This window comes from Anastrepha ludens, chromosome 5 (genome assembly GCF_028408465.1).
Source record: "Anastrepha ludens isolate Willacy chromosome 5, idAnaLude1.1, whole genome shotgun sequence".
In the NCBI taxonomy this organism is placed as follows: domain Eukaryota; kingdom Metazoa; phylum Arthropoda; class Insecta; order Diptera; family Tephritidae; genus Anastrepha; species Anastrepha ludens.
Window position 1 is genome coordinate 68,612,759 of NC_071501.1, and position 11,801 is coordinate 68,624,559.

The window sequence follows — 11,801 nt, forward strand, 5'->3', positions numbered from 1 at the left end:
GTGCAAACTGTGTTGAGGCAAAGTTTGAAAGGAGTCGAATGCATCCAGGAGGAGTTGTTGGTAGAAGGCTTCCACCACTGTTTTAATCAAGGGAAAGACTTATATGATGTTTTGAGGAGATATACACCCTCCATAAGGATTGTGACAACTTGTAAATACGAAAGACGGCTTGTAAGTTTACGGCCAAAAGTTCTTACTGATAACATCAATTATTTGACTTTGCTGGTATAAAAACTTTTTTTCCATTTGGTTCATTAACACTGCGCAGTGGTTAAATTACTTGTTAAAAAAGAAAATACGCCTTTGTAAATCGTTGATGAAATGGCATACATTTTTGAGGATCTATACCTTCATAAAAAATACAATAAATAAATAATTGGCGCGTTCACTTCTGGTAGACGTTTGACTGAGCTCCTCCTTCTATTTGTGTTATGCGTCTTGATGTTGTTCCACAAATGGTAGGACCTACAGTTTTAAGCCAACTCCAAGCGGCAAATGTTTTTGAAGTGAAACTTTTGAAGTGAAACTTCTTTAGGCGCGTCGGGGGCCCCAAGGCAGATTGAAAATAGGCGAGTGAAACGGTAAGTTCGGACCGTTACCGAAATCCGTCAAATGGGCGGGGCCAAGGAGCAGCTGCTCCTTCCCACTCTCGCCTATTCGCTCTCTCGCATCGCAAGCGCCGAACGATGTGAGGGAGGCAACCGACAATCGACAACCGACAACGGGTATTATAGATAGCCATAGCCCGTGCAAATGAGTGCTGTGTGTGAGTATCAGATAAAGTGCCGATTGAATGTGTGTAAGCGGGAAAGCAATAAGAAACTGCTGTGAAGTAAATAGATGGTAGGTATGGGGGAGACGAAGCGATACAATGAGTGCGTTTGCCAAACGAGTGACGATAGTTGAAGTAGAAGGTTGTAAAATGACATTTCAACCGTTTCGGTGATCAAAGCAAATTGATTAACGCGCCAAAAGTAGGCAAAAAATACCATTGGAAGTGCAAAGAAATGTCAGCGTCAAGTGCAACACTGCACCCAAGTGTCAAATTTGAAGCTAATAAGGACAAAAATAAATAGTATAAATTTATGTGGAGTGATATAGAAAAAAAAAATGAAAACCTGAATTTAACACGAGAGAGGGGGGAGAGATCTAAACCGGGGCTCCCATGCATGGAACAACCAACTTAGAAGTTTCACTTCTACCGTGCGTGAGTCTGACAGACCCTAGTTTTTTTTGTTTTTTTTTTTTTCTGAGCGGAAATACACTCGGAGGTTTGCCATTGCGACCGCTATTAGAAAAAAAATGGTCTAGGTTATTTCCACAAGGAAGAGACAATGACATTACCTTCACCGAAGCAAATAACAAAAAAAATTTAAAATTAGTACTGGTCAATTGAGGAATTAAATTTTGGCAGATAACGAAAGAAAGCCAGATTAGCAGATAATAATGGATAATTGAAAGATCTTGGAAGAACATTTACAAATGGAAACATTTAATTCGTTTGGGTATCACAAATACTCACATTGATCAACAAGCACTAGCGATTGGGGAGTTGTAATGACAGTGTGTGTTCGAATTGTTTCAAACTGATTTGGACTAAACTTGCAACCACATTGTCACCATTAATGAAATTTGGAGTCGTCAATAAGATTCGGAGATCAAGCAAAAGTAGATACAGTATATAAAAAGTGAGAAAAGGTTTCCTGAGAAATTCAAAGTGGAAAAGTCGGCGTCGATGATTGTGGCTACCATTGTTTGGTATATCGAGGGAATTGTATTAATTATTTATCTCTAAGTAGGCAATTGAGTAGTAAAGTTCTTCTCCGACGAACAAAACTAACACTCTACAAGGCTCTCAACATACCCGTCCTAACGTATGCGTGGAAGCTTGCACGATGATAACATCGGATCAGGCGTCTCCTAGCAGCCGATGCAATAATGAGCTGTATGAGCTTTACAACGACATAGACAAAGTGCAGCGAATAAAGGTCCAGCGGTTTCGTTGGATGACCCAACAAAATAAATAAATACAAACACTCCGGCTCTGAAAGTATTCGATGCGGTACCAGCTGGGGGAAGCAGAGAATGAAGAAGGCCTCCTTTGCGTTGGAAAGATCAGATGGAGAAGGATTTGGCTTCACTTCACCTGGCTTGGTATGGCGCCGGTTAGCACTTGAAAGAAATGACTGGGGCGCTTTGTTAAACTCGACCAAAATCGCGTAAGCGGTAACGCGCCAAGCACAAAGAAGAAGTTACGGGTTTAAATGGTAGTTGCACAGAAGGGGCGTGATAAGTTGGTGTGTTTTTTCAAGTCAATGCGCCCAACCACACAGCTCGTGATTCGAGGGATTTATTAAAAGCAGCGAGAGACACAGAAATTGGACATCAACCCAACATTCCGGATCTGTCCTGCAGTACTTTTTTTCAAATTTAACAAAGAAGTTACGACGAAAAATATTTTCGGACAATAGTGAGGTGAACGTGGACGCAGAAAAGCTTTTGAAGAGAAATATCAAAATCTTAAAAAAATGGTTTTGTTAAATTTGTTTTCATATTTATGTACACAGCACACATACAGTAAATGCACTCGTGTAATAATAATTTTGAAAATTTATTTCAAAGAATGGATTTTTAAAATAATTTCATTGTGATAAGAAAAACTTTTCGAATAAAGCGTTATCAATGAACTTTACGGACTTTCAACCCAACGAAAATAATGTGTGTATGTAAACTTTTGCCCATCACTGTATGTATATTATAATTTTAAGCCGTTTTTCCACATGGTACGATTACTTTTTGACATAATTATCTGCACGATGGAGAGAATAATGAGATGGCGCCTATCGTGGTCCCGTTACTTTGCGCTCAGCGAATTTGACAACGAGTTACGTGATTTTAGCTCCACTATGGCCAGATTACCATTTTCGTAGCTTGATTAAGCATTTTTTTCTGTTATTTAGTCTCGGAGTTTTAGTTCTTTCTTCATGACATTTTTCTAGTCTGTTCCAATTAAAATGTAATGTTTATAATTTTGTAAAATATATATTTTTTAAGAATTAGCTAAATAATTCACTCAGTTCTATTTAGCTTTATTTTTTTTTAACATCTGGTGGCATTGCCCGCGATTGTCGGTGTTGTTGGTGTTCTTCTGCTTTCGGCAGTCAAATCTCTCTCTCGCTATTGCAGAGTTGCCTAGCTTTGGATATAAAAACGCACTAAAATGCCCATTTAAAGAAAATAAAATATTAATTTTTTGTTAAATTACTTGAAGAAATTTGAATGCGTGACAAATTGTGTTTAAATTGTGCGTTTTTTTAAATAAATGGTTTATAGTTATGTACAATTTAATTTATGAGTTTTTTGTTAAGAGAAACTCTTTTGTTAAAAGAAATTTTTTTGTTAAGAGAACGACTTTTTTGATATATTTGAGGTTATGTAACAACATAAGGTACTCTTTTTGTAAAAATGTCATTATGGTTTCTCCAGTATGCTCCAGTATGTTCTATGTCCTATTAAGAATTAAGGACCGGAAGAAATGATTACAACTCTATGGTTTTAATTCGCATTTAGTAAATTCAAACGCCTTTTAAAATGTGTAAAAAGGTTTTCAACCTTAAGAAGAGTTGAGAGAGGGACATTTAATATTCTTGCATTAGCTTAAAAGGAGCAAAAAATGAAATTTGCACTTTCGAAATATCGAACTTGGTAAGAATCAACAAATTTGCATTAGCACTAAAATCTTCTCAGAGTGACCTTTTTAATAATACATTTTTTTTAACTTACAGTTTCGTTAGCTTTAAATTAAAAAAAAAGAAACAAACACGAAACTTCAAAAATTTCGCATTTTCGGTATGAAAAAGCATTAAATTTAATGCGAAGAGCAAATGGTTGGCAATACTGCACAACTTGGAAAAACGTGACGTCACGCACTCTTGATGGGCGCAATCTTCTTTCTATCATTCTTGATTATCTGTAGGTAATTTGTCAAAAAAGTAGAAACAACATTTTCGTAGTAGACTATTTTGCGAATACGACTTTATTCTACTTCCTTTAATGCAAAAAAATTGAAGAATAATCTCAACATGCCCACTGCTGTGGCAACACCCGCGCATGACATACTTGTACACATGCACGAAGATACATACATACACACATATAATTTTATGAGCATATTTTTTGACACGCCACGCAGCTGTCATATGTGCGATGCAACATTTAAATCCTATTTTTCCGCTCCACTGCCGCTGCGCTAACCACATTCAGATACTCGCGTATGCAGATGCGCCGATGCCAATGAGCTCGTGCAATTGGATGTGTGCGTATATGTGTATGTTTGGTGGCACATGTGTAGTGCACCGATAGTGAATGCTTCATTTGCTTAGTAATTTGCGCCATTAAAAAATTATGAGCACAGCAGACAGCCAATGATGCAGCAGCAGTAATTAATAGATGCCATGTTTTTATTTTATTTTTCCTTTTGTTTTTTATTCCTGTTTTTAGAATTGCCTATAAACGATTAACTACAAGTAAAAAGGCACACAGGCGCAAGAGAGCAAGAGCAAGGGGCGATAGACGTACTACAATATACTATTATATATACATACATACCTAATTATTAGATATACATAACTGCGTCTTCATATTGCAAATATCCATGCATGCATGCATGTATGTATGGCTGCATGGTTGGCTGCCAGGCAATTGCAGCTTCATTTCGCTTCACTTGAGCAGCCACCAACGCAAATATAGTCGTATTATTCCCATAATCAACGCCATCACCGGCATACAATCCACCATGCAACAGTGGCAATAGCATCTCCATCAGTGCTGTTGCACTCAATTTCAATGCGTCATTCATACGAATGGTCCAAACACTGGCACCAAAGAATTTGTTTAGCTGCAGGCAACTAATATCTAGGAAAGCTAGCTTCATTAACGGCATCCATGTCCAGCCAATACACCCGCTCTCACTCCCTCTCCTCCTTTGTCTCTCTCTTTGCTTGCTCTTTGAGCTCCCCTTTCGACACCTTCTGATTTCACATTCGCCTCGCCATTGCTGTTGTCTGCCATTTAATGTTAAATATATACGATACTCGTATTATCTACAATATTGTTATGATTATTATCATTGTTGTTGTGATTTCATAATTAATGCCATTTTCAGAATGTAATAAATCAATTAGGCAAAAGTTCATGGTTATTTAAAGTGGATGAAGATAAATGTGTAGCGAATTCTTAGTTGTTGCTCGAATGCGCTGCCGTTGCCGTTGCCGCCGCCGACGCCAATTCATTGAAGCGCATCTGCGTCTATGAGGCTGTGGTGCATATTTAATAAAGCTGTTCGGCAGAATTTTGTATGCAACGAATAGACTGCGGTGCATAATTTTAGAAAAGCTCAACGAGCATTTTAGTTGTGCGGGGGTCGATCACATCGCATTCGGAAGGTTGTTGAAAGTTGAGAATTTATGAGTTCTGTTAGGTGTGTTCTGGTAAGATTTTCCCACACTCAATACAAAAGCGCGGTAGTCAGAGGAACTCTGCGTACATAAATACTAGTACTATTTACTAAAATACTAGATTATGTACTATTTTGAGGAAATAGGAATAGGTTTTCGAGATTATACATAAATTATTTATGAATTTTGTAACTGACAAAATTATATAAGAAGGTTTTGAACCGGCTGATTTAAGGTAAGAGATCTTCTATAGCCCCAAAGGCAATCGAAAGTCATTAAACAAAAATATTTCAGTGTTATTGCCATGCAACATATATTTCCTATTATCTGCTATCATGAACAAGTCCACCTTCGATTGGACTCTCAATCTGCTCATAAAATTGATGTAGTATACAATGAGGTTACCCGCTATTTGTGTGGGATAGCGAAATGTGAGGACATCTTTGGCTGGCGATTGAAGTTACTGGGATTTGAAATATCTGAATACTGAATACCGGGGAACTGTATTTTTCTATTCCCACTTATTTGGGACCATCTAACTAGGTTAAGTTGGGTTAAATGGCCGTCCATGCAAAAGTTCACTTGGACAAAGAATCAAATTCGTCCATTGTGATGTCATACAGTGGAAAACGGAGAGGGAACAAAACAGTAGGGAAAAAGGAAGAGGAGGCTTTGGATTAGCGAATGATGGCGACCAAACAAGGCACTAGAGCTACTTGGAGTTTTTTTGCGATTTGGTATTTGACAAAGTGCTTTGCTTTTTTCCTTTTGTTTTATATATTCATCCCAAGGCGCGTTCACTAAAGGTAGTGGCACTAGACCAACAACAATATTTTGTACGTTTGATTGCCAAAGAAAAGTATTGGCAAAGTAGAAAACAAAGAATGAATTCGCCTTGTTTTATTCTGGGCTGACAGTCATATGGACACGGCGAAAGAAAAAAAAAAAAGAAATCAGCTGATTTACCGATACCACCTTTAATAGGTTCGCCTTGATTTATCCACATAAAATTTTGACATTCGAATATCAAAAACAGAATACATAAATTCGCCTCATATCATAACAATTTTATTTGCTTATTTCCAAAAAAGCAGCTGTTATAGAGCAAAGGCTTCCCATAGCGCCACAGTGAACATTATAAGCTTCTTCTTCGAGAGGACTTTTGATTAATAAAACTAAAACATAAATTGTCAGAAGAAAAATATCAGAATAAAGATATCATTTAACTATTGAAATCAATGGAGGATAGGGTTTAGCAATTTAGTCTCGCAATTATTGGCGATCGATGTTATAGGTTCAAGTGCGCTCATAAATCACTGCACTTTTTGGGTTAATAGACGTTTTTATGCTAAAAAGGTTCATAATATTCAGAAATTGGGGCCTGATCACCCGATATGGTTTCTCACGAAAAATAAAGATAAAGCATCTAACAGGAGACAAGTAATGAGGTTTTTTCAGTTTTTAATAAATTTTATTTCCTCGCAATGTCCCAACTATCTTGTTAATTAAAAGAAATTGATAATTAAAAAATTCTCATTGTAAATTAAAAGAAAATTAGCCATTATAAACTGGAAATAAAATCATACTAACTATTCTTCTCTTCTTTCTGGTTCTTCATCACTTCTTCTTAGTAAACTTCGTCTCCTCTTTCGTATTCTTCGTCTCTGCTTTGTGGTTCTTCTTTTTCCCTTTGGTATTTTTTTTATCTTCTTTCTTATTCTAATTCTCTTATTTGGGGTTCATCTTCTCTCTTTCGGGATTCTTCTTTCCACCTAAGTGTGCAGGACCAATCTGTTGTATTTACATGAGTCTTTTACTTTCTAATAGAGGCTTAGCAGCAAAAGCAGTCAGTACATCCCCTGAAGGTGAAACGAGGATCCCACCTTTGCTGGGATCAAACTCGTTAGGAAGTGTGTAGCGGCGAATAAAATGAAGAGAGATGTAACCTTGTTCATCCTCCCGCTTCTGATGTTTGCGTTCCTCAACGATGACATTGTCGAGCCGTGTAACGATGAGTTCACTTAATATGAAAAGTGCCATGTCCATTGATACCTGGAAACCTTCTTTGCCCACCAATGGAGAGATTGACCCCTCTCTGGTTTATCTTAGTTTAGCTGTCTGCTCACGGGCCAGTGGTAATATGGTAGAATAGCCGCAGTAAGACGATCCACGTTCTTGATCAAACCCACTAGTGCTGGTAATGCAGATATTCCTGATTTTAACATTTTAAAATAATTTTTTTAACTATTGTTACGCCTACCTAGACGAGTACCCAGCAGATGTTTGTTTTAATTCTCTTGATTGAATATTTCCAGCTGTTGTATAATGACTAACTTGGAAAATATGTCCACTAGGCCGGGTCGATTTGTGGGGAGGCAAAAAAATCGCCCATTGCTCTGTGAAAATCACATTCTAGGGATCAAAATAAGAAACTTTGCCGAAGGAACCATACCTCTAAAACGAATTCTGATGTCCCCCAATTTGGGTCGAACTTTTAGTTTCTTTTCTCATGTAAAGGCCAAAAATGGTGATATTTTGAAATGATTGTATGGGGAACCTCCCAGTGGAGTTCCAGGGGGTATGCCACTGGCATGGGTGGATCGGCCGTCCAAAGTTAGTGGGGGTCGGTCATACATTTGGACTCGATTGGAGCACTCTAAATGGGTCAAAGGGGGATTTTTCGTTCGACCCACAATGGGGGACATCAGAATTCGTTTTAGAGGTATGGTTCCTTCGGCAAAGTTTCTTATTTTGATCCCTAGAATACGTTTTTCACAGAGCAATGAGCGATTTTTAAATCGACCCGCCCTAATGTACACTCACCTTTTACTTCAATGAACTACCGATTCTATTTTGAAGGTACACTGAAATAAAAGAGAAAGACGACAATTGTACCTTTTCAACATGTCTTCTTCGCTCCTTAAGACTTTTCTTTAATCAAACAATTTTTTTGCCAAACTACTTCTCACTTTTTTGCAAAGAAAAATATTCCATTAAACTTCGCTTAGTCTTAAAATCTCCCACCTATGCAAAGCTACGAAGATAAAGGAGAAAAGGAACTTAAGTAAACCTCTTTTTCCAAGATTTTCATTCATGTCAACAGCAGCAGCAGCAGTAACAGCATCCAGCCAGCTGACGAAGCAGGTGAAGCGCGCAAGGAAGGAAGGTGAAAGAAGGCACCGGAATGAGGGAAACAGGACTTTTCGCTTGGACACACTTTTCAAGTTGAATGGCAAAGAAAACAAAGGCAACAACAACAAAAAAGCATTTGCGCAGCTTCATCATTTCGAAATAGCGGGGAATAAAAGAACGGACAACGCTGGAAGATGAATGTAATGCGCGGTGAAAAAGAAGTTAATTTCTTGAAATTTACTGGCAGCGAAAGGAGCAGCGCTTCTACTCCACCCTGAGTGAGGTTGGTGGGGGCGTACGCAAACTGTATTGAAGTGAGACATTCGCAGAAAAATTACGCAAGAAAACTGTTAAGAATCATTCAGATGTACCTATGTGTGTGTGTGTACGAGTATGAAAGAGTATTACGTGCATTTTTTCGAAAAACTGCAAGTGAAAGAAAGTGAATTGGTGAATGGGTAAATTGGTGAGTGAATGAATGCAAGACAAGTCTACAAGTCAGCGAAACGAAATTAAATGAAATAATTATACAACACATATACATTTACGTAATTAATTAATTGTACATGTCTGAGTTAGTAAACAATTATAGTGTCTTCCCTTCGGAGGAAGATGAATGAAAGTTAAAAGCAAATGCCAGGCAAGAAGCAAGCGAAGAGGGGTAGGAGTTTTTCTTTCTTGCCAAACAACTTCTTTAGAAATGATATTATTAAATGACAAATGTGGGTGTGTGTGTGAGTTTCGGGGGGTGCGTAGCTAGAAGTTTTTTATTACTGCTATCTGTAAATGGGAAAATTATGCACATACGTGTGAGTGTCACGTATGTTTTAGTGTGTGGACATAAATTCTGCTGAGCTTCAAACTTTTTGATAGATAAAACAGAATAACTGATAAGAAATAATTGATGTCACTGAAGTATTCCTCCTGACTGCCTGCCCAAATTTTTGGATGAAGCTCGCAGCTTCACGTAATAGTTAAGAAAAAATAATTGTAAAATGATTTCTACATATATTCCGTTAATTTATAAACTACAATAAAAGTATTTAAATTTTTTTCTTCCTTAAAATAAACAGCGTAGCAAGTCTTTCGAAATCTCTTAAAATCTGTTATTGGCGCGTATATTTATGTTAGATATTTGGCCGAGTTGCTCCTCTTATTTGTGGCGTGCGTCTTGATGTTGTTCCACAAATGGAGGAACCTATAGTTTTAAGCCGATACCGAACGGCAAATGTTTTTTATGGCAGAAATACACTCGGAGGTTTGCTATTGCCAGCCAAGAGGCGACTCTACGCACTCCCAAAAGGGAGTCACCCCCCAACCCATTCGGCTATGGTGACCGCAGAATCGAAATCTCTTTAGTAACTTAGACAACTCGAAACGATTTGAGGAGCGTGAAAATTCTCTGCGAAGAATTCCGAACATTTTAGAAAGACGCTCCACATTTACATATAAAAAAGTGATCAGCAGAAACACATCCCGCATTGCATTAACGTTGGGTTAAGGTCAGCCTGGCATCTTCCCTGACATTTCGTGAAGGATTAAGACTCCAATGATTTCAGCAACATTAGTTTGCTTCTATTGATCAGTGCGAACTCGGAGATCATTCAGATGTGCTTGCCGTTGTGCCTCTGTCACAGACGTTTTTAAATTTGAAAAGGTCAAGCCAAGGAGCACCAGGAGATTTGGTGGCTCCTAAAACACTCAGGCTAAAGAGCCCATTGTATTTAAAGCTCTGGAAAGGGGGTAGATAGTCAAGGAGGGAAGAAGGAAAGTATCAGAGAAGTAGATAGGAAAGAATAGAGACAGAGATAGGAATAGTTAGTCCTGTGAGAATTTTCCAGATTCTTTGGCAAATCTGTAAATATCCTCCAGTTTTAGAGAACGAATATTACTCATTCTCATGACATCGGAACCCAATACTCGTAGTCGCGCTCTAGCAAAGGCAGGACACTCACAGAGAAAGTGCTCAGTGCTATCCGCCTTCTCCAAGCATGACAGACATACCGGGTCCTCGATGATTCCAATGGTGGTCATATGCTGACCTCATGGGTTGTGTCCTGTAATGATGCCGACCATCAACCGAATGTCTTTCCTTCTAAGCTTTAGTAGAAAGTTTGACAGTTTTCTGTTCGGACTTGTCACAAAACACTTTGCAGTTCTGCAGCGTTCCAGACCGGACTATCGCTCTTTATGTAGATTGCCTACATAATCGCTGATCCAATTCTTGATTCCTGCGGAACTGATTCCGATTATTGGCTCTGGCCCCTGTGGGGGCACCGCTGATCCACGGTTGGCCAATTCGTCGGCGATTTCGTTTCCTTGAACACCGGAGTGTCTTGCGACAGCATTAAGCTTCTTCTTACATTCTTGAACAATCTTTGAGGTTTGCTTCGCGTTCTCCAGGGCCTTCAATGCAGCCTGACTGTCACTGAAGACTCCAATCTGTTTCCCGCTCCATCTCCTCTCGATTATCCATTCGGCTACTTTTAGGATGGCAAAAGCTTCTGCTTGGAAAACAGTTGCCATTCCCCCCATAGCATAGTGATACTTATTACTATCGCTTAAGTACCATCCGGTTCTAGACCCTATTTCATTCTTGGACTCATCGGTAAAGAAAATATCCGTCAAACCTCCCTGAATGCATTCTGGATTGCTCCATTTCCTTCCAAATGAAACTGTGGGTATCAGGTCATCTTTAGGTGCTAAAAACAGTGGATACTGCTCCGACAGCAACTTAAAGATTTCGCTGTGTCCCGAAGTTCCATCTTCGTGCCAGAAACCATGGAGCCTACACATTGCTTTTATTGCTTCCTGTTGTATCTTAAGATCCAGGGGGAGCAAATCAAGCATCACATTTATGCATAAGCATACACATCTTTGCAGCCTATATAGTTCCCGGATTGTGAACTTAACCATGTTCCGTCACCACCAGACCACAGAAGCGTAAGTGATGATTGGTCTGATAAGTGCTGTTTATATCTATAGGACCACAGCAGGTTTCAGACCCCAGGTTTTGCCAAAGGCTCTACGGCATTGCTGAAAAATCTTCAATGCACGATTCACCTTCAGTGAAACGTGTGTCTCCCAAATCAGCTTCTCATCCAAGATTACTCCTTCGTTGGAAAGACCAAGTGTCACACCTTTCAGTATTGGAAGACTGAGTGCATCCAATTTCCGTTTTCTCGTAAACAAAACTATAGTTGTTTTGTTCGG

General features: G+C 38.7%; 1 pseudogene; it reads right to left on the bottom strand.

Annotated features, from left to right (window-relative positions):
* Positions 1 to 7,184: 7,184 nt before the first annotated feature.
* Positions 7,185 to 7,681, bottom strand: LOC128864749 (heat shock protein 23-like; annotated as a pseudogene).
* Positions 7,682 to 11,801: the final 4,120 nt, after the last annotated feature.